This window comes from Pseudophryne corroboree, chromosome 3 (assembly GCF_028390025.1).
Source record: "Pseudophryne corroboree isolate aPseCor3 chromosome 3, aPseCor3.hap2, whole genome shotgun sequence".
Classification (NCBI taxonomy): Eukaryota; Metazoa; Chordata; class Amphibia; order Anura; family Myobatrachidae; genus Pseudophryne; species Pseudophryne corroboree.
In genome coordinates, this window is record NC_086446.1 from 532,954,459 (window position 1) to 532,976,449 (window position 21,991).

General features: G+C 45.8%; 2 long non-coding RNA genes across 6 annotated transcripts in view; one reads left to right on the forward strand and one right to left on the reverse strand.

Annotated features, from left to right (window-relative positions):
- LOC135056236 (uncharacterized) overlaps nucleotides 1–21,991 on the forward strand; it is a 421,784-nt gene that overhangs the window by 329,866 nt on the left and 69,927 nt on the right. The window lies entirely within an intron of this gene.
- LOC135056235 (uncharacterized) overlaps nucleotides 1–21,991 on the reverse strand; it is a 236,939-nt gene that overhangs the window by 91,780 nt on the left and 123,168 nt on the right. The window lies entirely within an intron of this gene.

The window sequence follows — 21,991 nt, forward strand, 5'->3', positions numbered from 1 at the left end:
TGGGTATACATATAAAGTTTATCTGGAGGTGATAATAATCCAGTTTGTGACTCAACATGAAGCGGTTAGTTCTGCAGACTGACATGGATTGAACAGACTTCACAGTAATTGAGCGTGCAGATCGGAAGCCTAATAGAAATAGAATATAATCATATGTTTCCCTTATTGAGTTGTTTAAACTCCCAGTCACAGCTGAAATGCTCCCAGGTATGTTCCAACTAGTCACAGAATATACAGATCCTCTGGCTATATCCATGTGAGCTGCTGGGATAAAAACACATGCACTGTCAGTAGCACCTTTCTGCTAGGCTCCAGTAATTTATCTGTGAGGACAAGCAATGAAATGGTTAACAATACAGGGCCTTATTCATGTTTGTTAGCAAACCAAAAAAGCACACTAATGGGCAAAACCATGCTGCACTGCAGGTGGGGCAGATGTACCATGTGCAGAGAGATTTAGATTTGTCTAGGGTGTTTTGAAACTAAAGTCTAAATTGCAGTGTAAAAAAATAAAGCAGCCAGTATTTACCCTGCACAGAAAATACTCCACCCAAATCTAACTCTCTCTGCACATGTTATATCTACCCCACCTGCAGTGTAACATGGTGTTACCCATTAGTGTGCTTTTATGGTTTGCTAACAAACCTGAATAACCCTCACTATCCGCTCTAGCTCACATAGATCAGGCTGCGAAAATATATTCTTTATGTAATATATTTCATGCACAAAAATAATGCAGCAAGTAGACGCTTAACGCTCAGGTATAGAAAGAAGAGTGATTAGCTGCTGTGTCCTGGCGGTGCTTGTATTTCCTGTACGCATACAGGGGCGTAGCCAGAACTTTGTGGGCCCCATAGCAACATTTTGAAGGAGCCCCCGTCCCAATGCTTCTAGAGAGACACTTCTCTGCAGCAGTTGTTAAGTTTATGCCCTATAATAGTGCCCTAGTTCATTTTCTGAACCATAGTAGAACCTTATTTAATGTTATGCCCCATAGTAGTGCCCTAGTTTCTTTCATGAATCGCAGTAGTGCTTAAGTTCACCCTATGTCACATTTCAGAACTGCCAGTACACATTATGCTGCACAGTACCCCCAATTCCCTGTTAATATTGTTCCACATTACAGTGCCCCCGTTCATATTACATAACATTAAAATGCCCTCCAGTTCATTTTATACCACACTACAATGAGCAGGTCCAGGAGCATACCTAGATATATTGCAGGCCCCAAGGAAAAAGTTTGAAAGGACCCCTATGTACCAACCAATGGCGAAAAATGTATATAACACATGTAACTTTGACAGGGAAGGTGGGCCCCTCTCAGCTCTGGGCCCCATAGTAGCTGCACTGCCTGCACCTATGGTAGCTACACCCTTGTATGCATATAAATACCTCCGTGACTCTCCAAGAGATCCTAGAAGGTATGTCAAGGGGACGTTGCTGTTTGATTCATGTCATCATACCCCATCCCCTGCACCCACTTTCTATGGAAGGATGACCTGCTTTTCTGGAAATGTGGCAGAACTCTTGAAATTTGGGAGCCTTGCAAACTTTCTGGGAGAGTATGGGGTTCATCATCATATATGTATTATTATTGTATACAGTGCCAACATATTATGCAGTGCTCTGCAACCAGGGAATGCTTAATCAATCAGGTCAGTCACTTCCCAAACAGAGTTTATAGATACACAGACACACACAGACACACACTTAAGGTGCATACACACTTGCCAAGAAAATGAGCGACGTCACTCATTTTCACTCTTCCTGAGCGACGTCGCTCACTTTCATGGCAAGAGTGTGTATGTCGCCACCGACTAGTGATGCGCAACCCCGCGGGTCATTAACGACCCTCACTGTCGGCCATGCATGCAGCTCAATTTGGACTGTTATCCAAGAGCTGCCTGCATGGCCCATCCACTGCGTGACGTCACTGAGCAATATGAACGTCATATAGATCAGTGTGTATGCCCGGCCGCCGTCCGCCCCGGCCCGGGAGGGGGAAACACCAGGCGACGTCGCTCACAGAGCAAGTCGCCTAGTGTATACCAACCCTGACACATGTAAGAGTCAATTCAGTCAGAAGTCTGTTATCCTAATAGTATATATTTGGACATTATGGCAAATCTTTACGATAAAATGTGATTTAACTAGTGATGTGCACCGGAAATTTTTCGGGTTTTGGATTCGGTTTCGCGGACGTGTTTTGGATTCGGATGGGTTTTGGCAAAACCTCCCTGAAAATTTTTTGTCGGATTGGGGTGTGTTTTGGATTCGGGTGTTTTTTTTACCAAAAACCTTAAAAAACAGCTTAAATCATAGAATTTGGGGGTAATTTTGATCCCATAGTATTATTAACCTCAATAACCATAATTTCCACTCATTTCCAGTCTACTCTGAACACTTCACACCTCACAATATTATTTTTAGTCCTAAAATTTGCACCGAGGTCGCTGGATGGCTAAGCTAAGCGACCCAAGTGGCCGACACAAACACCTGGCCCATCTAGGAGTGGCACTGCAGTGTCAGACAGGATGGCAGATTTAAAAAATAGTCCCCAAACAGCACATGATGCAAAGAAAAAAAGAGGTGCAATGAGGTAGCTGTGTGACTAAGCTAAGCGACCTAAATGGCCGACACAAACACCTGGCCCATCTAGGAGTTGCACTGCACTGTCAGACAGGATGGCAGATTTAAAAAATAGTCCCCAAACAGCACATGATGCAAAGAAAAAAAGAGGTGCACCAAGGTCGCTGGATGGCTAAGCTAAGCGACCCAAGTGGCCGACACAAACACTGGCCCATCTAGGAGTGGCACTGCAGTTTTCTAGCGAGAGGATGAGTGCTTCCATCCTCATGTGAATCTGAACCACTAGCCATGAACATAGGCCAGGTCCTCGGCCGTTTCTTGCCACTCCGTGTCGTAAATGGCATATTGGCAAGTTTACGCTTCTCATCAGACGCTTCTCATCAGACGCTTTTAATTTTGATTTTTGGGTCATTTTACTGAACTTTTGTAGTATACTTGACGACACAGAGGTAGAGCAGTGGACTACTGTACCGTACTGCTATATATATACTGGTGGTCAGCAAAATTCTGCACTGTCCTCCTACTATATACTGCGCACAACTAAAATGCAGCACAGGTATGGATGCATAGTATACTTGACGACACAGAGGTAGAGCAGTGGACTACTGTACCGTACTGCTATATATATACTAGTGGTCAGCAAAATTCTGCACTGTCTTCCTCCTATATACTGCGCACAACTAAAATGCAGCACAGGTATATTCTAGCGAAAAATCACACTTGTACTATGTGCCTGAATCACAAGCCTCTTAAGCTACAGTATATAAAAATCTGGACTGATTCCATCTACAGTTCAGTAGACAGTGCAGCCATAGCTCTGAAACCAGTAAGGGCTAACACAGCTTCATAACAGATGTATGGCTTTTACACTACTGATAATCGTATATATAATATTCTGTTCGGCTTAATTTAATATACACTGTATACTTCTTTACCATACTGTATATACTGTTTTTTCACTGCATTAAGGGGTCTATTTACTAAACCTTGGATGGAGATAAAGTCAACGGAGATAAAGTACCAGCCAATCAGCTCCTGTCATTTTTCAAACCCAGCCTGTGACATGTCAGTTAGGAGCTGATTGGCTGGTACTTTATCTCCCTCGACTTTATCTCCATCCAAGGCTTAGTAAATAGACCCCCTATATCTAGTACAGCACACTATATAATACTAACCACAGCATAGGCATGGACAATCCCATGTTCAATGTACTGTCGATACGCATCAATAATTTATTAAAACATTAAAAGTTTGGAAAATAAATAACAGCTAATGCGTACAGGAGACAAGAGGAGATAACCTATACAGTGTGCTATTATAGAATTGCTGATACAGTATGTCACGTCTCCTTTGCCTTCACTGCATTTACTGTAGGTGCAAGCTGAGTCCTGCGAGCTACTGTCAAGGTGAACTCACTCCACGAATTGCATTTGTAGCCCAATTCCAATCTCACATTGCATTTATTTTAGGAAATGCATGTATATTTTTGTGTGCACTCCCTGAGCAGGTGAAAAGGTAGGTAGGTCAAGGTGGGTAGGTCAAGGTAAAAATGTCAGGCTACAGTGCAGAACCTCTGACATGCCCCTCCCGATTAACAATCACAATGTCGGAGGGAGTTAACTAGCATAATTGGATAATAAATATATGTCAGGGAGAGGGGTTTATGAACTGCAGATGAGAGGAAAGTTTTTATTACAGCTTTTTAATTGTATAAAAACACTGAAAAATCCCTTTAGAGACATTGGGGGTCATTCTGACCCGATCGCACGCTGCAGTGTATCGCAGCGGTGCGATCGGGTCAGAACTGCGCATGCGTCGGCGCCGCTGGATGTCGGGCTGCTACGATCGCCTCTGCCTGATTGTCAGGCAGAGGTGGTCGCTGGGCGGGGGGGCGGAACGGCGGCGTTTGGCCGCCGTTTCGTGGGCACGGTTCTTCCAACGCAGGCGTGGCCGAACCGAATGGGAGGCGGGCCGCAGCGGCTGCGTGACGTCACACGCTAAAGCTGCGCTAGTCGGGAGCTACTCTTGAAGTACAAAGGCATCGCCGCTGTGCGATGCCTTTGCACTTCTGTGGCGGGTGGCACTGACATGCGGGGCGGGATAGCCCTGTGCTGGGTGTCCCCCCACATGTCAGTGTGAATGATCGTAGCTGTGCTAAATTTAGCACAGCTACGATCATCTCGGAATGACCCCCTTTGGGCCTAATTCAGACCTGATCGTAGCAGCAACTTTGTTAGCAGGTGTGCAAAACCATGTGCACTGCAGGGGGGGGGGGGGGGGGGGGGCAGGTGTAACGTGCAGAGAGAGTTAGATTTGGGTGGGGTGTGATCAAACTGAAATCTAAATTGCAGTGTATAAAGAAAGCAGCCAGTACTATTTACCCTGTACAGAAACAATTTAGCCCTCCCAAATCTAACTCTCTCTGCACGTTATATCTGCCCCACCTGCGGTGAACATGGTTTTGCCCATCTGCTAACACAGTTGCTGCTATGATCAGGTCTGAATTAGGCCCATTGTACCCAAAAATACTGGAAAGACTTTAGTTTGTTGAAAGACACTTGTGGGCTATCATTTTTCCACCATTATAAAACATGTAATAATTAGCCGTTTGACACCTTTTAAGAAGCACCTTTACTTTATTTATGGCCACTAACAGCCTTATAGCTATACTGTTCTGCTATCTCAGTTACATTTTGGGGGTCCAGGATAGTTTCCACACTTTTTCATGCCCTTCTCTCAGGTTGCTTTTTTTAGAAGAGTCGAGCAACCTCGCCACGAGACCTACAAATCGAATTACGCATTTCTAAGATGCGCACATTTATGCAAAGTGTGCAAGTTTTAGGTCGTAAACTGTCACCCTACTGTGTTTAGTTGATGATTGTAAATAGATTTTATATTTAGATTTTTAGATTGTAAGCTTGCAAGAGCAGTGCCTTCTCTCCTCATGTGCCTGCATGGGGGCAAGAGCGGTGGGAGGGTGCATCAGTAGCCCCCTCCCCCGCACATCATGCAGGGAGGGAGAGAACACTGCTTCTGCAGATGCCTTTCTCCCTAGCGCAGCACGGTATCCGGTCTCTGGGTCGACACCCGTTAGTCAACAGTGACTAGGTTGACACTACAAATAGGTCGACATGCAAAAAGGTCGACATGAAATTTAAAAAAAAAACCTTTTTTTTTAACTTTCATACTTTACGATTACGATTGGGGACGGTAACCTTGCCTGAAGAATGGCATGTGAAGCGAGCCATGTGAGGGGACACGGTGCACTAACTGGGGTTCCCGGTCACTTTACGAAGAAAACGACACCCAAAAAAATTAAAAACTCATGTCGACCTTTTTCATGTCAACCTTGTTCATGTCGATCGAATGGCCATGTCGACCTATTTCTAGTGTCGACCTAGCCACTGTCGACCAATAGGTGTTGACCTAATGGGTGTCGACCTAGACACTGTCGACCCTGAGTCCCATACCCGCGCAGCACACACCAGTCACTCCTCTTTCTCCCCGCTCCTACTGCCGGGAAGGGGGAGGCAGTGGGACCCGGGCCTAGGTAAATTGTACCCGCCCTCTACCCCCTCTCGGCGCCACTGACTCCATACTCTGTTTGATGGCACTTAACCCCTGGTTTTATGTGCTTGTCCTATATTGTCTTGAACTGCTGTTTTCTTGTTTGCTCATTTGTTTATGCACTTTGTAATGGGCGCTGCGGATCCCTTGTGGTGCCATATAAATAAAGGATAATCATAATACATGCAATCCAGGCATTCCCTTGTTTCTGGGTGCCAGTGCAATAAAAATTAAATTTTGCTCACCCACCAGTTGTAATAGTGCAGTAACATACTGTTTTGTAAATAATTCAGAGGTTAAATGTACAGCGATCTCCTACTTTATGTCTGCTTGATATATCGGGGCCAAATAATTAGTACATGCGATATACTGTACAGTACCTGTATTATTTTATCATAGTAACATAGTAATTGAGGTTGAAAAGAGGCAAAATGCCCATCGTGTTCAACCTGTATGCTGTATCAAGTTGAGTTGATTTTACTGTACCTGATGAAGTAATGTTTTATGACTAGTTAACAACTATAAGTCATGTTACACCCGGATTAACAACGTCAATATTTTAAATATTTTAACCTTGGATATCCTTTTCAATCAGAAATTCATCAAATCCTTTTTTAAATGCATTTACAGAGTCCACCATTACCACTTTCCCTGGCAAGGAATTCCAAACCCTTATTGCCCTAACAGTAAAGAACCCTTTCATCCGTTGCGTGCAGAATTTTTTTTCCTCCAGCATCAAAGAGTGCCCACGTGTCCTAAACAAACAGAGTTCTTTTAATAAATAATTCCTCTGATAACTCCTTGTAGACATTAATAATGTCTCCTCTTAGATGCCTTTTTTCCAGTGTATACATATTCAACCTAGTAAGCCTTTCCTCGTAATCCAGTCCCTCTAGCCCAGAGGTTCTCAAACTCTGTCCTCGGGGGCCCACACAGTGCATGTTTTGCAGGTCTCCTCACAGAATCGCAAGTGAAATAATTAGCTCCACCTGTGGACCTTTTAAAATGTGTCAGTGAGTAATTAATACACCTGTGCACCTGCTGGGTTACCTGCAAAACATGCACTGTGTGGGCTTCCGAGGACCGAGTTTGAGAACCTCTGCTCTAGCCCTTTAATCAATTTAGTAGCTCGCCTTTGAACCCTTTCGAGTTCACCGATATCTTTTTTATTTAGTGGTGCCCAAAACTGAACACAATATTCCAGGTGCGGACGTACCAATCATTTGTACAGCGACAGGATTACATCCTCGTCCCCTGTCTCAATTCCCCGTTTTATGCACGCTAGCACCTTACTTGCCTTCTTTACTGCGCTTTGACATTGTATGCGGTTATTAAGCTTATTATCAATGAGTACCTCCAAATCTTTTTCCAAAACGGTTACCCCTAGACTTTCCCCCATTTAATATGTAGGATGCAAGGTTGTTTTTAGTCCCGCAATGCATAACTTAGCATTTTTCTATATTGAACCTCATTCTCCACTTGGACGCCCAGATTTCAAGTTTAGATAATTAATTCTGCAGAGACTCTACATCTATTTCTGAATTAATTACCCTACACAGCTTAGTATCATCTGCAAAGATTGAAACTGTGCTCTCCAGGCCTTTTTCTAGGTCACTGATAAATATGTTGAACAGTAGTGGACCAAGTATGGACCCCTGTGGTATTCCGCTGACTACTGGTGTCCAGTTTGAAGACTTCCCGTTGTCCACTACTCGCTGTACCCTGTTGTCCAGCCAGTTACTTATCCATGTACAAACAGTTTTTCCTAGGCCAAGCTCCTTTAATTTGATGATTAGTCTCCTGTGAGGCACTGTATCGAAAGCTTTTGCAAAATCTAAGTAGACCACATCCATTGCTTTTCCTTGGCCAAGATTGTCGCTCACTTCCTCGTAGAAGTTAACTATGTTAGTTTGACATGATCCGTGTCGACGGCAAAAATATTACATAGAGAGAACATCCAAACTCCACACATTATAAGTCGCTATGCTTGCGAATACGCACAGCGTGCACAGCAATATATGGTAACCTACGCATTTACAGACATGCCACAAAGATATATTCAACACATATTTCATACCACACATAAATTAAACATGTCAAGCACCAGACATTATAAGGTTTTAAATTATATAATGGAGTATAACGTCATGTATGTGTATTGTTGGAGCGGAGCAAGATGGACATGTCGTGCTTGGTGTCAAAGTAATCAGATTAATGAGTGGATTCATTTGATGCCTGTGATTAGGTTGTAGCACATTGCAATGAGTAGTTATGATCAAATGTAGGAATATGAAGTCACTCTTATTAAAACAAAAGGACATTCCAAAAGACAGCATCTGTGGCCAGGAAACCAGAGGCCAGCCCCTTTGATGTCTTCTTCAAGGCTTGCATATGAACTTACCAATGACTCATTATGAATGAGAAAGTTCCCTCCCCTGGACCAATAGCGGAAGACATGTTATCCCCCAACATACACAGTGTATAGCTGATCCCAGACACAAGAAGTTCTGTTGTTTGCTGGGTGCTGATCGAGATGTGTTTTGCTGATACTCTGCTGCTGTGGGCATTGAGGGAGAGCTAAAGATGAAGGAAATTTAGCGAAGTGTGCATAAAGTGCATTGAGGGAGATGGTAATTGTATGCTGGCCGTAATTGTATGGATTCTTGCTTTTTATGTAATTGTACTCTGTAACTATATATATATATATATCTATATATATATATATATATAGTACATGTGTTATACTGTATGCATACCCTTTTAATAACAAATATATACATCAATGAGCTTTGGAACTCATACAATGTGTGCGTGTACTTGTTATTTTCTTAAGGGATGTAGTGTTTGCGACGTACAGCGCACTTTTATCGTATATGGCAATAAGATGCGCCTGGCGTCCGCTGCATATATTAACGCTGGCATTTTAGATAATCATTAGGAAATAGATCTGACTCTTACATCTGTCCCTCACAAACCCATGCTGGTTCTTGCTAATAATCTTAGTAGTCTGCAGATACTCCTGTATGCTATCCCTTAGAATTCCTTCCAATATTTTCCCCACTATAGATGTCAAACTAACCGGTCTGTAGTTACCCAGATGATTTTTGGATCCCTTTTTAAATAATGGCACTACCTCTGCTATACGCCAATCCTTCGGTACCATGCCAGATTTAATTGAACTATTGAAAATCAAGTATAGGGGTCTTGCTAGTTGTGACCTAAGCTCCATAATAACCCTCGGATGAAGTCCGTCCGGGCCAGGTGATTTATTAATCTTTATTTTGCATAATCTCTCCCTGACTACTTCCTCAATTAATCAAGTATCTAACCATGAATCCTTACTGTCACTATCGCTATGCACTACTCCCACCGTCAGTTCTTCTCTGGTGAACACTGATGAAAAAAATGTATTCAGTATTTCTGCTTTTGAGTCGTCATCATTTATCAATACTCCAAATTCATCTTTTAATGGACCTATGTTCTCCTTTTTTAATCTTTTACTGTTTATGCATTTTAAAAAAATGTAGGATTGGTTTTACTCTCTATAGCAATTTGCTTTTCGTTTTCAATTTTAGCTGCTCTTATTGCTTTTTTGCATCTTTTATTGCATTCCTTGTAGTACTGGAATGAATCCTCCTTTACATTAGATTTAAATGCTTTGAAAGCACACTTCTTTTTATCGATTTCTGCCTTAACCTTCTTGTTAAGCCACATCGGTTTGAGTTTGGTACTCGTGCGCTTACTGCCCGTGGGAATAAATTTGTAAATATTGCTATCTAGCAACCCTTTTAAAGCATCCCACATTTCCGAAGTGTTCTTACCATGAAACAAAACTTCCCACTCAATGTCGTTTAGTGCACATCTCAGCATACTGAAGTTAGCCTTCCTAAAGTTCAATGTTTTTCTTGACCCCTTATAGCTAAGTTTCCTAAAACTGATGTCAAATGTGATCATATAGTGATCACTGTTACCCAAGTATTCTGATCATATTATATATGTTTAATTAAAGACAATATTGTACTAAAATATCTATGTTCATGTCCATCCCTGCTACAGCGTGCACACAAAGTATTCTGTTTCGTAAAGTAATATGGATTTTACAGAAGCATTACACATGCTATTTTTCAAATAACTGGTGAAGTGGAGAACTAGTGATGAAATAGGATAATTTGGAGAGAAACCTATTAAAATTGCAATTACCAGCTTCTCAATAATGATACTTGAATACTGAGAATTTATTTTAAAAACAGGTGAGTCCAAGTAGGGCTTATAGTAAATACAAAGTAGAGCACATGGATAGAATAAGAATTACAGAAAAGGATGAGGAGGGACAGCGTAAAATAGGAAATCCTAGGATTTATAGGTTTAAGTAGGATTTCAGCCACCCCCACAAGTATGGGCTGTTAACCTTAGTAACGTGTGAAGTGCCAACATAATCCACACCCTGGGTAATTTAAAGCAATTATTTAATAGATTATAAAATACTATATTTAAAATATGCAGCGATCAACCCTGTTAAAACTTAAAAAATGGAAAGCCATAATATTAAATTCATATTAAAGCCTTTTACAAATTCTCTGGACTGGTGGAAATAGCAGAATCTCATGATGGGGACATTTTACCACCTTCTCAGACCTGATCGTAGATATGCGAGAAAAGGAAAATCTTTTTTTTTTTTTAACATGCGGGGGGGCCAAGCACAGGGCAAGTCCACCACACATGCCGGATCCTGCCCCCCTGCACACATTCGAAAGCATTGCACGATGGCGATGCTTTCGCATGTTTCAAGTAGCCCTCTGCCTGCGCAGTCTAGCTGCAAAGGCAGACGGATATCCACCATGTTAAGGGTCGCAATGGCTGCGCAACATCAAATGTTGTCCTGCATTGTCTGGACCGCACCCCTGAAACGGAGCATCGACACCCCGTTCCCGCCCCCCTCCAGGTCTTAAACTGCATTCTGAAGAGACCTTGCACATGCGCGTACTGGCATATGCGCATGTGCAGATATCGCTTCATAGCAATTTTAGCACATCTGCAACAGGGTCTGAATCGGCCCCTACATACGTACATGCAGTGGCGTCACTAGGGGAATGCGGGATGCACCCGGACGTTACGCTCCAAGGGGAGACACCAAAATAGCAAATCCTCCTCAGAGGAGCTGCAATGTGAAATTCTATGCAGCTCTCAGCTACTGTGACAGAGGCGGAGCCGGCAGTGCAACTATACAAGTCTCTGCGGACAGCCCAGCATCTTCGGGGAAGCTTGGCACACCCCCGGAGTGATGAAAACAGGCTTAGGCTGCGAGGCCATGCCCCTTTCTCATGTAGCCAAGCCCCCTTTTTGGTGGCGCACGCTAAGGGCACACACAGGGATGGGGTTCTGCGCACCGGGTATCACTGACACCAGTGACGCCCCTACGTACATGCATACATTACATACATTACATGTCTTGAAGAATTATAATACCTGGCCAGTCAGTAAGATTAACATTTGGGAAAGCATTATCTTAGAAATAATGAAGTACTGTATTACCACTGGCGTTTCTAGAATGGGTGCACATGGGCCCCTCAGTCCAGAGGGGGCCCACACCGCACCCACTGCACCCATTTTTTTAATACTCACCCCTCTGGAGTCCCGCGCCTACGTCACCGGCACTGTTAAAACCCCATGAAAATGGCGCAGCGGCTATTTTCACGGAGTTCTGTGCGTGCGCAGTAGAGAAATCACTAGGAAAATGGCCACCGTGCCATTTTCCCAGAGATCTGCGCATGCGCAGTAGAGTCTGAGCCCCCTAGTGCTCAGACTCTACCGCGCTCCTGCAGAGAGGAGGGGCCCCATACGGAGGAGGCAGCACACGGGTCTCCCCCTCTCTTAAAGCACACCTGTGTATTACCCAAGGTTTTAAAAGTGTACAAGATTCCTGTCCAGTATGTTGTGACCTCTTCAGTGTTGAGATTGTTGCAATTTTGAAAGAGTATACAGTATTCTGATAGTTTAAAATGTGTTTCTATATCTCCTCTTTCCTATAAGAACTGGTGCCCATAATGGCAAGCCTCCATGCACAACAATGTATGTGCTCTTACTATATAAGTACTGAGGGTTACAATATAAATGTATAAATAATAGAAAAAATATTAACATAACAAAAAATTGATGTAAGTAATATTTGTGAATTAGTGCAAATACCAGAAATGTGCTATTACAGGATTCACCTGGTAGTTTATTAGGACTAGAGTTGTGTGCAGCCTCCTGTGCTTTGGTTTTGGTTCTAAATCATCGTTGTGCTTTGGTTTAGCAAAACCACCCTCCACTGTGAACCCAACCTTTGGGTTCAGTGTTCGGTTTGGTGTTGGCGCTTTCCAGTCATTTCCAGTCAATTTTGCCCACCTCACCAACATTCTTCCGAGTGAAATGGCGCCTGAACTTACATGCCATTCAAACCCTGAGACTCATTTTTAAATCCAAGTTCCAAACTTGAGAAAAGACCCAACGACTTGGGACTGTCCACTGATCCCAAAGACTGATAGGATTTGGGCTTTTTCATTGTTATTCAGAAGAGTAAGAAGCTCACCATCCTGCAATTCACATACTTCCCAGAAATAATGCTGACAATACCCATTCTTAAGATGGTTTTGTCACTCAGTTGTGGATGACAACTGTCCAGAGAGAGTACATGGTCGGTTCATGGTCGGCTGGTTTAAACCAAATGTTTGTTTAATTGTTTTTGTTTTAAAAAAAACTGTATATTTAGATGTACAGAAGCAATACAGAACTGGCTTTACTGAAAGACCTAAAATAAATCATATCAAAGCTTAATAACTTTGGATTGTTAATGTTAGAAAGCATTAAAACATTGTTGATCAAAATTTCTAATACATATTAATGTTTCACAGTATCAATATCAGTGGACGAAGTGGAAATTTTGAACTGGGGGTATGGAAAAGTGAAGGTTGTAATTGTGCCCCTTTCACATCATAGCACACGGTATGAGCCAAAATTCACATTATAGCACACGGTATGAGACGAAATTCCCATTATAGCACACGGTATGAGCCAAAATTCACATTATAGCACACGGTATGAGCCGAAATTCACATTATAGCACACGGTATGAGCCAAAATTCACATTATAGCACACGGTATGAGCCGAAATTCACATTATAGCACACGGTATGAGCCTAAATTCACATTATAGAGTGACAGAGGGACAGGGAGAGTGACAGCAGGGACATGGAAAGTGACAGCAGGGACAGGGAGAGTGACAGAAAGGGCATACAGTAGGGACTAGGGAGAGAGAAAGGCAGCAGGGTAAAATTACCTGTTTAGTAGCGGTGGTGGTTTGCGGTGCGGTGGATGAGGAGGCTGTGGTAGGCGCGGGGTGGAGGAGGCTGTGGGCCTCGGAGATAATGCTGCAGATAAAGCTGTAGGCGTGCAGAGGTCTGAGGGCGGCGACAGAGGAGGCTGAGGGCAGCTGCAGCGGATCTGGGACCAGGCCGGCTTTATCCCTGCCGCCGCATCGAGCTCCTGTGACCGCGGCACTAATATTCCAAAACTGCCGCTCCTGATTGGCTGCCGGTCCGCGGCAGATTTGAACAAGTAGCGGCAGGGATAAAGCCAGCCTGGTCCCAGATCCGCTGCAGCTGGGAGTCTGGGACCAGGACTTCCAGTATGGTGGCGGAGAAAGGGACGGCGGGACAGTGGGCGGGCAGACCGGGAGCTCAGCTCTTTTGTCGGCTCTGCAGTGCTCGAAGAAGTGCCGGTATACCATACCATATGCCGGCCAATTTGAGCACTGACTAATATAATAAGCAGGATTCAATGTTTTTTCATTTCAATATTAATGCAAATAAAAATGGTTTAAATATGGATTAAACTAAGCACAAGTCCAAAAGCATCGCACAGCGGTGATGCTTTTGTACTTGAAGAGTAACTCCCGGCCAGTGCAGCTCCTGCGGCTGGCCGGGAGTTAGTTGTCGCTGCCCCGGGTCGCAGTGGCTGCGTGTGACGTCACGCAGCCGCTGCAGTCCGCCCCTCGCACGGTCCAGCCACGCCTGCGTTGACCGGGCCGTGCCCCGAAAATGGCGGCTAGACGCCGCCGTGCCACCCCCTCCCGCCCAGTGAACGCCTCTGCCTGTCAATCAGGCAGAGGCAATCGTTAGGTAACGACGGCCTTCGGCCGTCTGGCATGCGCCGGCGCATGCACAGTTACGACCCGATCGCTGCACTGCGAACAACTGCAGCGTATGATCGGGTCGGAATGACCCCCTAGGTGTATAGTTACTTGGTTACTAGGTAACTGAGTATGAACTTTTATCTGTTATCGGGCAAAATGAGGCTGCCCCTATATAGCCAATAACTGACCAGAAGTCTGATGTGCAGAGGAAATATCTGTAATTACAATGTTACACACACATTTGTAAATGTGTAGGTTTGGTGGCCTTTTGATGATAACATGTCCCATCCCCGCCTATTTGCAATGGGCAACAAGCAGTCTGGAGTACATGTATATATACTGCTAAATGCTGAAACAGTGAGTAAAATTTCCAGAGAAAAGTAATGAATGACTAAGAGGCATCTACCTATGTGGATCTGCAGTTAATTAATCTACTAAACTAAAATAACTCCTGGTTGAGTCACAGATTGCAGATACCAAAGGCGAGATGTAATAGTGTCCGAGACTGCCTGAGGTGCGGGATGCTGCCCGTTTTTTTGCCTTGTAAATGACTGCCGCTTTAAGAAAACGTCCAAGATATGCCAGCATCCCACGCCTCTGGCAATCTCGGACGCTATTACATCTCGCCTCTATGGTGGAAGAAGATGCAAGCAGCGGCGCAGCGAGAGTGGGGAAGCAAGTACATAAAGAGGCATAGAAGTACACCCTACTAGATGCCACAACCATGCCTCCCCAAATGCACAGACTCACAGAAACCATGACAAGGATAGTCACGCCCCCATGTGGCCATGGTCCAGACAATGGGGGTCATTCCGAGTTGTTCGTTCGTTATATTTTTCTCGCAACGGAGCGATTAGTCGCTAATGTGCATGCGCAATGTCCGCAGTGCGACTGTGCCAAGTAAATTTGCTATGCAGTTAGGTATTTTACTCACGTCATTACGAGGTTTTTTCTTCGTTCTGGTGATCGTAATGTGATTGACAGGAAGTGGGTGTTTCTGGGCGGAAACTGACCATTTTATGGGTGTGTGCGAAAAAACGCTACAGTTTCTGGGAAAAACGCGGGAGTGGCTGGAGAAACGGAGGAGTGTCTGGCCGAACGCTGGGTGTGTTTGTGACGTCAAACCAGGAACGAAACTGACTGAACTGATCGTAGTTGCCGAGTAAGTGTGGAGCTACTCAGAAACTGCTAAGAAGTGTCTATTCGCAATTCTGCTAATCTTTCGTTCGCAATTTTGATAAGCTAAGATTCACTCCCAGTAGGCGGCGGCTTAGCGTGTGCAAAGCTGCTAAAAGCAGCTTGCGAGCGAACAACTCGGAATGAGGGCCAATGGGCCTAATTCTGAGTTGATCGCAGCAGCAAGTTTGTTAGCAGTTAGGCAAAACCATGTGCACTGCAGGGGAAACAGATATAACATGTGCAGAGAGAGTTAGATTTGGGTGGGGTGTATTCAAACTGACATCTAAATTGCAGTGTAAAAATAAAGCAGCCAGTATTTACCCTGCACAGAAATGAAATAGCCCACCCAAATCTAACTCTCTCTGCAAATGTTATATCTGCCCCCCCCCCCCCACCCTACAGTGCACATGGTTTTGCCCAATTGCTAACAAACTTGCTGCTGCGATCAACTCAGAATTACCCCCAATGTCTCGGCAGCACTGCATGCAAGGTAGCAGATGTCAGCATTACTGGATAATATGGTTGTTTCACTGCTGGTGCTTATGGTGTTCCCTTCGTTGTTCAGGCATATACTATATAATGCTCTTTTGCGCATGTTTAAGCATTTTGTTATTTTCTCTAACGTCCTAGTGGATGCTGGGGACTCCGTAAGGACCATGGGGAATAGACGGGCTCCGCAGGAGATAGGGCACTTTAAGAAAGCTTTGGATTCTGGGTGTGCACTGGCTCCTCCCTCTATGTCCCTCCTCTAGACTTCAGTTAGATCCTGTGCCCAGAGGATGAAGGGCGCACTGCAGGGAGCTCTCTTGAGTTCTTTGCTACAGAAAGCATTTTTGTTTTGGATTTTTACTTTTTTACAGGGAGCACTGCTGGCAACAGGCTCCCTGCATCGAGGGACTGAGGAGAGAGGGGCAGACCTACTTAACTGATAGGATCTGCTGCCTCGGCTACTGAACACCATTAGCTTCAGAGGGGGTGAACACAGGTTCGTCCTGGGCGTCCACCCCCGGAGCCGCGTCGCCGTTCTCCTCACAGAGCCAGAAGAGCAGAAGCAAGAAGACGTCTCAGGCGGCAGAAGCCTTCAGCTTCACAGAGGTAACGCACAGCACTGCAGCTGTGCGTCATTGCTCCACATCACCTCACACACTCCGGTCACTGAATGGGTGCAGGGCGCAGGGGGGGGCGCCCTGGGCAGCAATAGTAACACCTCTTGGATGGCAAATAGGTATATACATGTACAGCTGGGCACTGTACATGTATATAATTGAGCCCCCGCCATTTTTTCACGATTTTGAGCGGGATAGAAGCCCGCCGCCGAGGGGGCGGGGCTTCTCCCTCAGCACTCACCAGCGCCATTTCTCTCTCCACAGAACGCTGAGAGGAAGCTCCCCGGACTCTCCCCTGCTTACACACGGTGAAGGGGGTTTAAAAAGAGAGGGGGGGGGGCACATAATTGGCGGATACAATATAATACAGCGCTGCTGGGGAAAAACATTCTGTGTTGGTCTCCAGGTTGTTGCGCTGGGGTGTGTGCTGGCATACTCTCTCTCTGTCTCTCCAAAGGGCCTTTCAGGGGATGCTGTCTTCAGAAAAAGTTTCCCTGGGTGTGTGCAGTGTGTCGGTACGGGTGTGTCGACATGTTTGATGAGGAAGGCTCGCTAAATGTGGAGGGGGAATCAGTGCTTGAATGTCAGGTCGCCGTCGGCAACGCCGACACCGGACTGGGTGGATATGCTAAATGTCTTGAATGCAAGTGTAAATCTTCTGCATAAAAGATTAGACAAGGCTGAAGCTAGGGATCAGTCAGGTAGCCAGCCTGTGCCTGTCCCTTTGGAGCCAGGACCTTCAGGGTCTCAAAAGCGCCCCATATCCCAGGTCGCTGACACAGATACCGACACAGATACTGACTCTAGTGTCGACTATGAGGATGCAAAATTACAGCCGAAGGTGGCAAAAGGTATTAGGTACATGATTATTGCCATAAAGGAGGTTTTGCATATCACGGAAGAACCCCCTGTCCCTGACACGAGGGTTCACATGTATAAAGGGAAAAGGCCTGAGGTCACGTTTCCGTCCTCATTTGAGCTAAGCGAATTATGCGAAAAGGCTTGGGAATCTCCAGATCGGAGACTACAGGTTCCCAAAAGGATTCTCATGGCGTATCCCTTTCCACAGAAGGATCGGATACGATGGGAATCTGCGCCTAAAGTAGACAAGGCGCTGACACGCTTATCCAAGAAGGTGGCACTGCCTTCTCCGGATACAGCTTCCCTCAAGGATCCTGCTGATCGCAAGCAGGAAATCACCCTGAAGCACATTTACACACATTCAGGAACTATAGTTAGGCTGGCCATGGCGTCGGCCTGGGTTTGTAGTGCTGTCGTGGCATGGGCAGACTCCTTATCTACGGAGATTGACACCTTAGATAGGGATACCATCCAAATGACCATGGAGCATATCAGAGATGCTGCCTTGTATATGAGGGATGCTCAGAGAGACATTTGTTTACTAAGCTCTAGAATAAACGCTATGTCTATTTCTGCTAGGCGGCTCTTGTGGACCCGACAGTGGACGGGAGACGCCGACTCGAAGCGGCATATCAAGTCATTGCAGTACAAGGGGGAGGAATTGTTTGGAGAAGGCCTCTCGGACCTAGTCTCTACTGCTACGGCCGGTAAATCGAATTTTTTACCTTATGTTCCCCCGCAGCATTCTAAGAAGGTACCGCATTATCAAATGCAGTCCTTTCGTTCCAATAAAAACAAGAAGGTACGAGGATCGTCCTTCGTTGCCAGAGGTAAAGGTAAGGGAAAACGGCTGCACTCAGCTAGTTCCCAGGAGCAGAAGTCCTCCCCTGCTTCCGCAAAGTCCACAGCATGACGCTGGGGCTTTCCGGGGGGAGTCAGATCAAGTGGGGGCACGTCTTCGTCTTTTCAGCCACGTCTGAGTTCAATCACAGGTGGATCCCTGGGCAATAGAGATTGTTTCCCAGGGATACAGACTGGAATTCGAAGACATGCCCCCTCGCCGGTTTTTCAAATCGGCTCTGCCAGCTTCCCCGTCAGAGAGGGAGCTAGTGTTAGCGGCAATTCACAAATTGTACATTCAACAGGTGATAATCAAGGTTCCTCATCTCCAGCAAGGAGAGGGTTATTATTCATCCCTGTTTGTGGTACCGAAACCGGACGGTTCGGTCAGACCCATTCTAAATCTAAAATCCCTGAACCTGTACTTGAAGAGGTTCAAGTTCAAGATGGAATCGCTCAGAATGGTCATCGCCAGCCTGGAGGGAGGGGATTGGATGGTGTCCCTGGACATAAAGGATGCGTACCTTTATGTTCCGATTTTCCCCTCTCACCAGGCGTTTCTGAGATTTGCAGTACAGGATTGTCACTACCAATTTCAGACGTTGCCGTTTGGTCTTTCCACGGCCCCGAGAATTTTCACAAAGGTAATGGCGGAAATTATGGTGCTCTTGTGCAAGCAGGGGGTCACAATTATCCCGTACTTGGACGATCTCCTTATAAAGGCGAGATCTCGGGAGAAGTTGCTGTCTCTGTCCGTGAAGACGTTGCAGAGGCACGGTTGGATTCTCAATTTACCGAAATCCCAGCTAGTGCCTGCAACGCGTCTGACCTTTTTGGGCCTGATTCTAGACACAGACCAAAAAAGAGTTTTTCTTCCGGTGGAGAAGGCTCAGGAGCTCATAGCCCTGGTCAGGAACCTTAAAAAAGCCAAAAAAAGTTTCTGTGCATCATTGCACAAAAGTTCTGGGGAAGATGGTGGCTTCATATGAGGCCATCCCCTTCGGCAGGTTCCATGCGAGGACCTTCCAACGGGACCTATTGGACAAATGGTCCGGGTCCCATCTACATTTGCGGAAACGGATCACCCTGTCTCCCAGGGCCAGGGTATCTCTCCTGTGGTGGCTGCACAGTGCTCACCTCCTAGAGGGTCGCAGGTTCGGCATTCAGGACTGGATCCTGGTGACCACGGACGCGAGCCTCCGAGGTTGGGGAGCTGTCGCACTGGGAAGAAATTTCCAAGGTCTCTGGTCAAGCCTAGAGACTTGTCTCCACATCAATGTCCTGGAGTTAAGGGCCATTTACAACGCCCTACGCCAGGCGGAGGAATGGCTTCAGAACAAACCGGTTCTGATTCAGTCGGACAACGTCACGGCAGTGGCTCATGTAAACCGCCAGGGCGGCACAAGGAGCAGAGTGGCCATGGCAGAGGCGTCCAGGATTCTGCGCTGGGCGGAAGGCCATGTAAGCAGTGTTCATCCCGGGGGTGGACAACTGGGAGGCGGACTTCCTCAGCAGGCACGACCTGCATCCGGGAGAGTGGGGACTTCATCAAGAAGTCTTCACACAGATCGTGGATCGGTGGGAACTGCCTCAAATAGACATGATGGCGTCCCGTCTCAACAAAAAGCTAAAGAGGTATTGCGCCAGGTCAAGAGACCCTCAGGCGGTAGTGGTAGACGCTCTGGTGACACCATGGATGTTCAGATCGGTCTATGTGTTTCCTCCTCTGCCTCTCATACCCAAGGTGTTGAGATTAATAAGACTAAGAAGGGTCAGAGCAATTCTCATTGTTCCAGATTGGCCAAGGAGGACTTGGTATCCGGATCTGCAAGAGTTGCTCGCAGAAGATCCGTGGCCTCTTCCTCTAAGGCAGGACCTGCTGCAGCAGGGGCCCTGTCTGTTCCAAGACTTACCGCGGCTGCGTTTGACGGCATGGCGGTTGAACGCCGGATCCTAGCGGAAAAAGGGATTCCGGAGGAGGTCATTCCTACCCTGATCAAGGCTAGGAAGGATGTGACATCGAAACATTATCACCGTATATGGCGGAAATATGTTTCTTGGTGTGAGGCCAGAGCTGCTCTTACGGAGGAGTTCCATTTGGGCCGTTTGCTTCACTTCCTTCAAACGGGAGTGAATTTGGGCCTAAAATTAGGGTCCATAAAGGTCCAAATTTCGGCCTTATCCATTTTCTTTCAAAGAGAATTGACTTCTCTTCCTGAAGTACAGACTTTTGTGAAGGGCGTGCTGCATATTCAGCCTCCCTTTGTGCCTCCGGTGGCGCCTTGGGATCTTAACGTGGTATTAAGTTTCCTCAAGTCACCTTGGTTTGAACCACTCAAAACAGTGGAGTTGAAATACCTCACTTGGAAAGTGGTCATGTTGTTGGCCTTAGCTTCTGCAAGGCGTGTTTCGGAATTAGCGGCTTTATCATATAAAAGCCCATACCTGATTTTTCACGTGGATAGGGCAGAGTTGAGGACTCGGCCTCAGTTTCTGCCCAAGGTGGTCTCATCTTTTTATATGAACCAACCTATTGTCGTGCCTGTGGCTACACGGGACTTGGAGGATTCTGAGTCCCTGGATGTGGTCAGGGCTTTGAAGATTTATGTGACCAGAGCAGCTAGGATCCGGAAGACGGAAGCTCTGTTTGTTCTGTATGCGGCCAACAAGGTTGGCGCTCCTGCTTCAAAGCAGACTATTGCTTGCTGGATCTGTAACACGATTCAGCAGGCGCATTCTACGGCAGGATTGCCATTACCTTAATCGGTTAAGGCCCATTCCACTAGGAAGGTGGGCTCTTCTTGGGCGGCTGCCGAGGGGTCTCGGCATTACAGCTTTGCCGAGCGGCTACTTGGTCAGGTTCCAACACTTTTGCGAAGTTCTATAAGTTTGATACCCTGGCTGAGGAGGACCTTGTGTTTGCTCAATCGGTGCTGCAGAGTCATCCGCACTCTCCCGCCCGTTTGGGAGCTTTGGTATAATCCCCATGGTCCTTACGGAGTCCCCAGCATCCACTAGGACGTTAGAGAAAATAAGATTTTACTTACCGGTAAATCTATTTCTCGTAGTCCGTAGTGGATGCTGGGCGCCCGTCCCAAGTGCGGACTTCTTCTGCAAGACTTGTATATAGTTATTGCTTCAAAAAGGGTTATATTATAGTTGGTCGGTCTTGAACCGAGGCTATGTTAATTGTTCATACTGTTGGGTAGTTTATCACAAGTTATACGGTGTGATTGGTGTGGCTGGTATGAATCTCGCTCTTAGATTACAAAAATCCTTTCCTCGTACTGTTCATATCCTCTGGGCACAGTTTCTCAAACTAAGGTCTAGAGGAGGGACATAGAGGGAAGAGCCAGTGCACACCCAGAATCCAAAGCTTTCTTAAAGTGCCCTATCTCCTGCGGAGCCCGTCTATTCCCCATGGTCCTTACGGAGTCCCCAGCATCCACTACGGACTACGAGAAATAGATTTACCGGTAAGTAAAATCTTATTTTCACGTATGTGAGATGGAAAGTTGTTTCTGATGTATTACATATTGTTTGACTCATTTCAGTCTGGCTTTCATCCTCTCCACTTCACAGACCCTGCTCTTGCTAAGGTCAGCAAAGACCTCCTTGCTTCCAAATCTAAGGGTCACTACTCTGCTCATTCTCCTTGACATCTATGCTGTTTCTG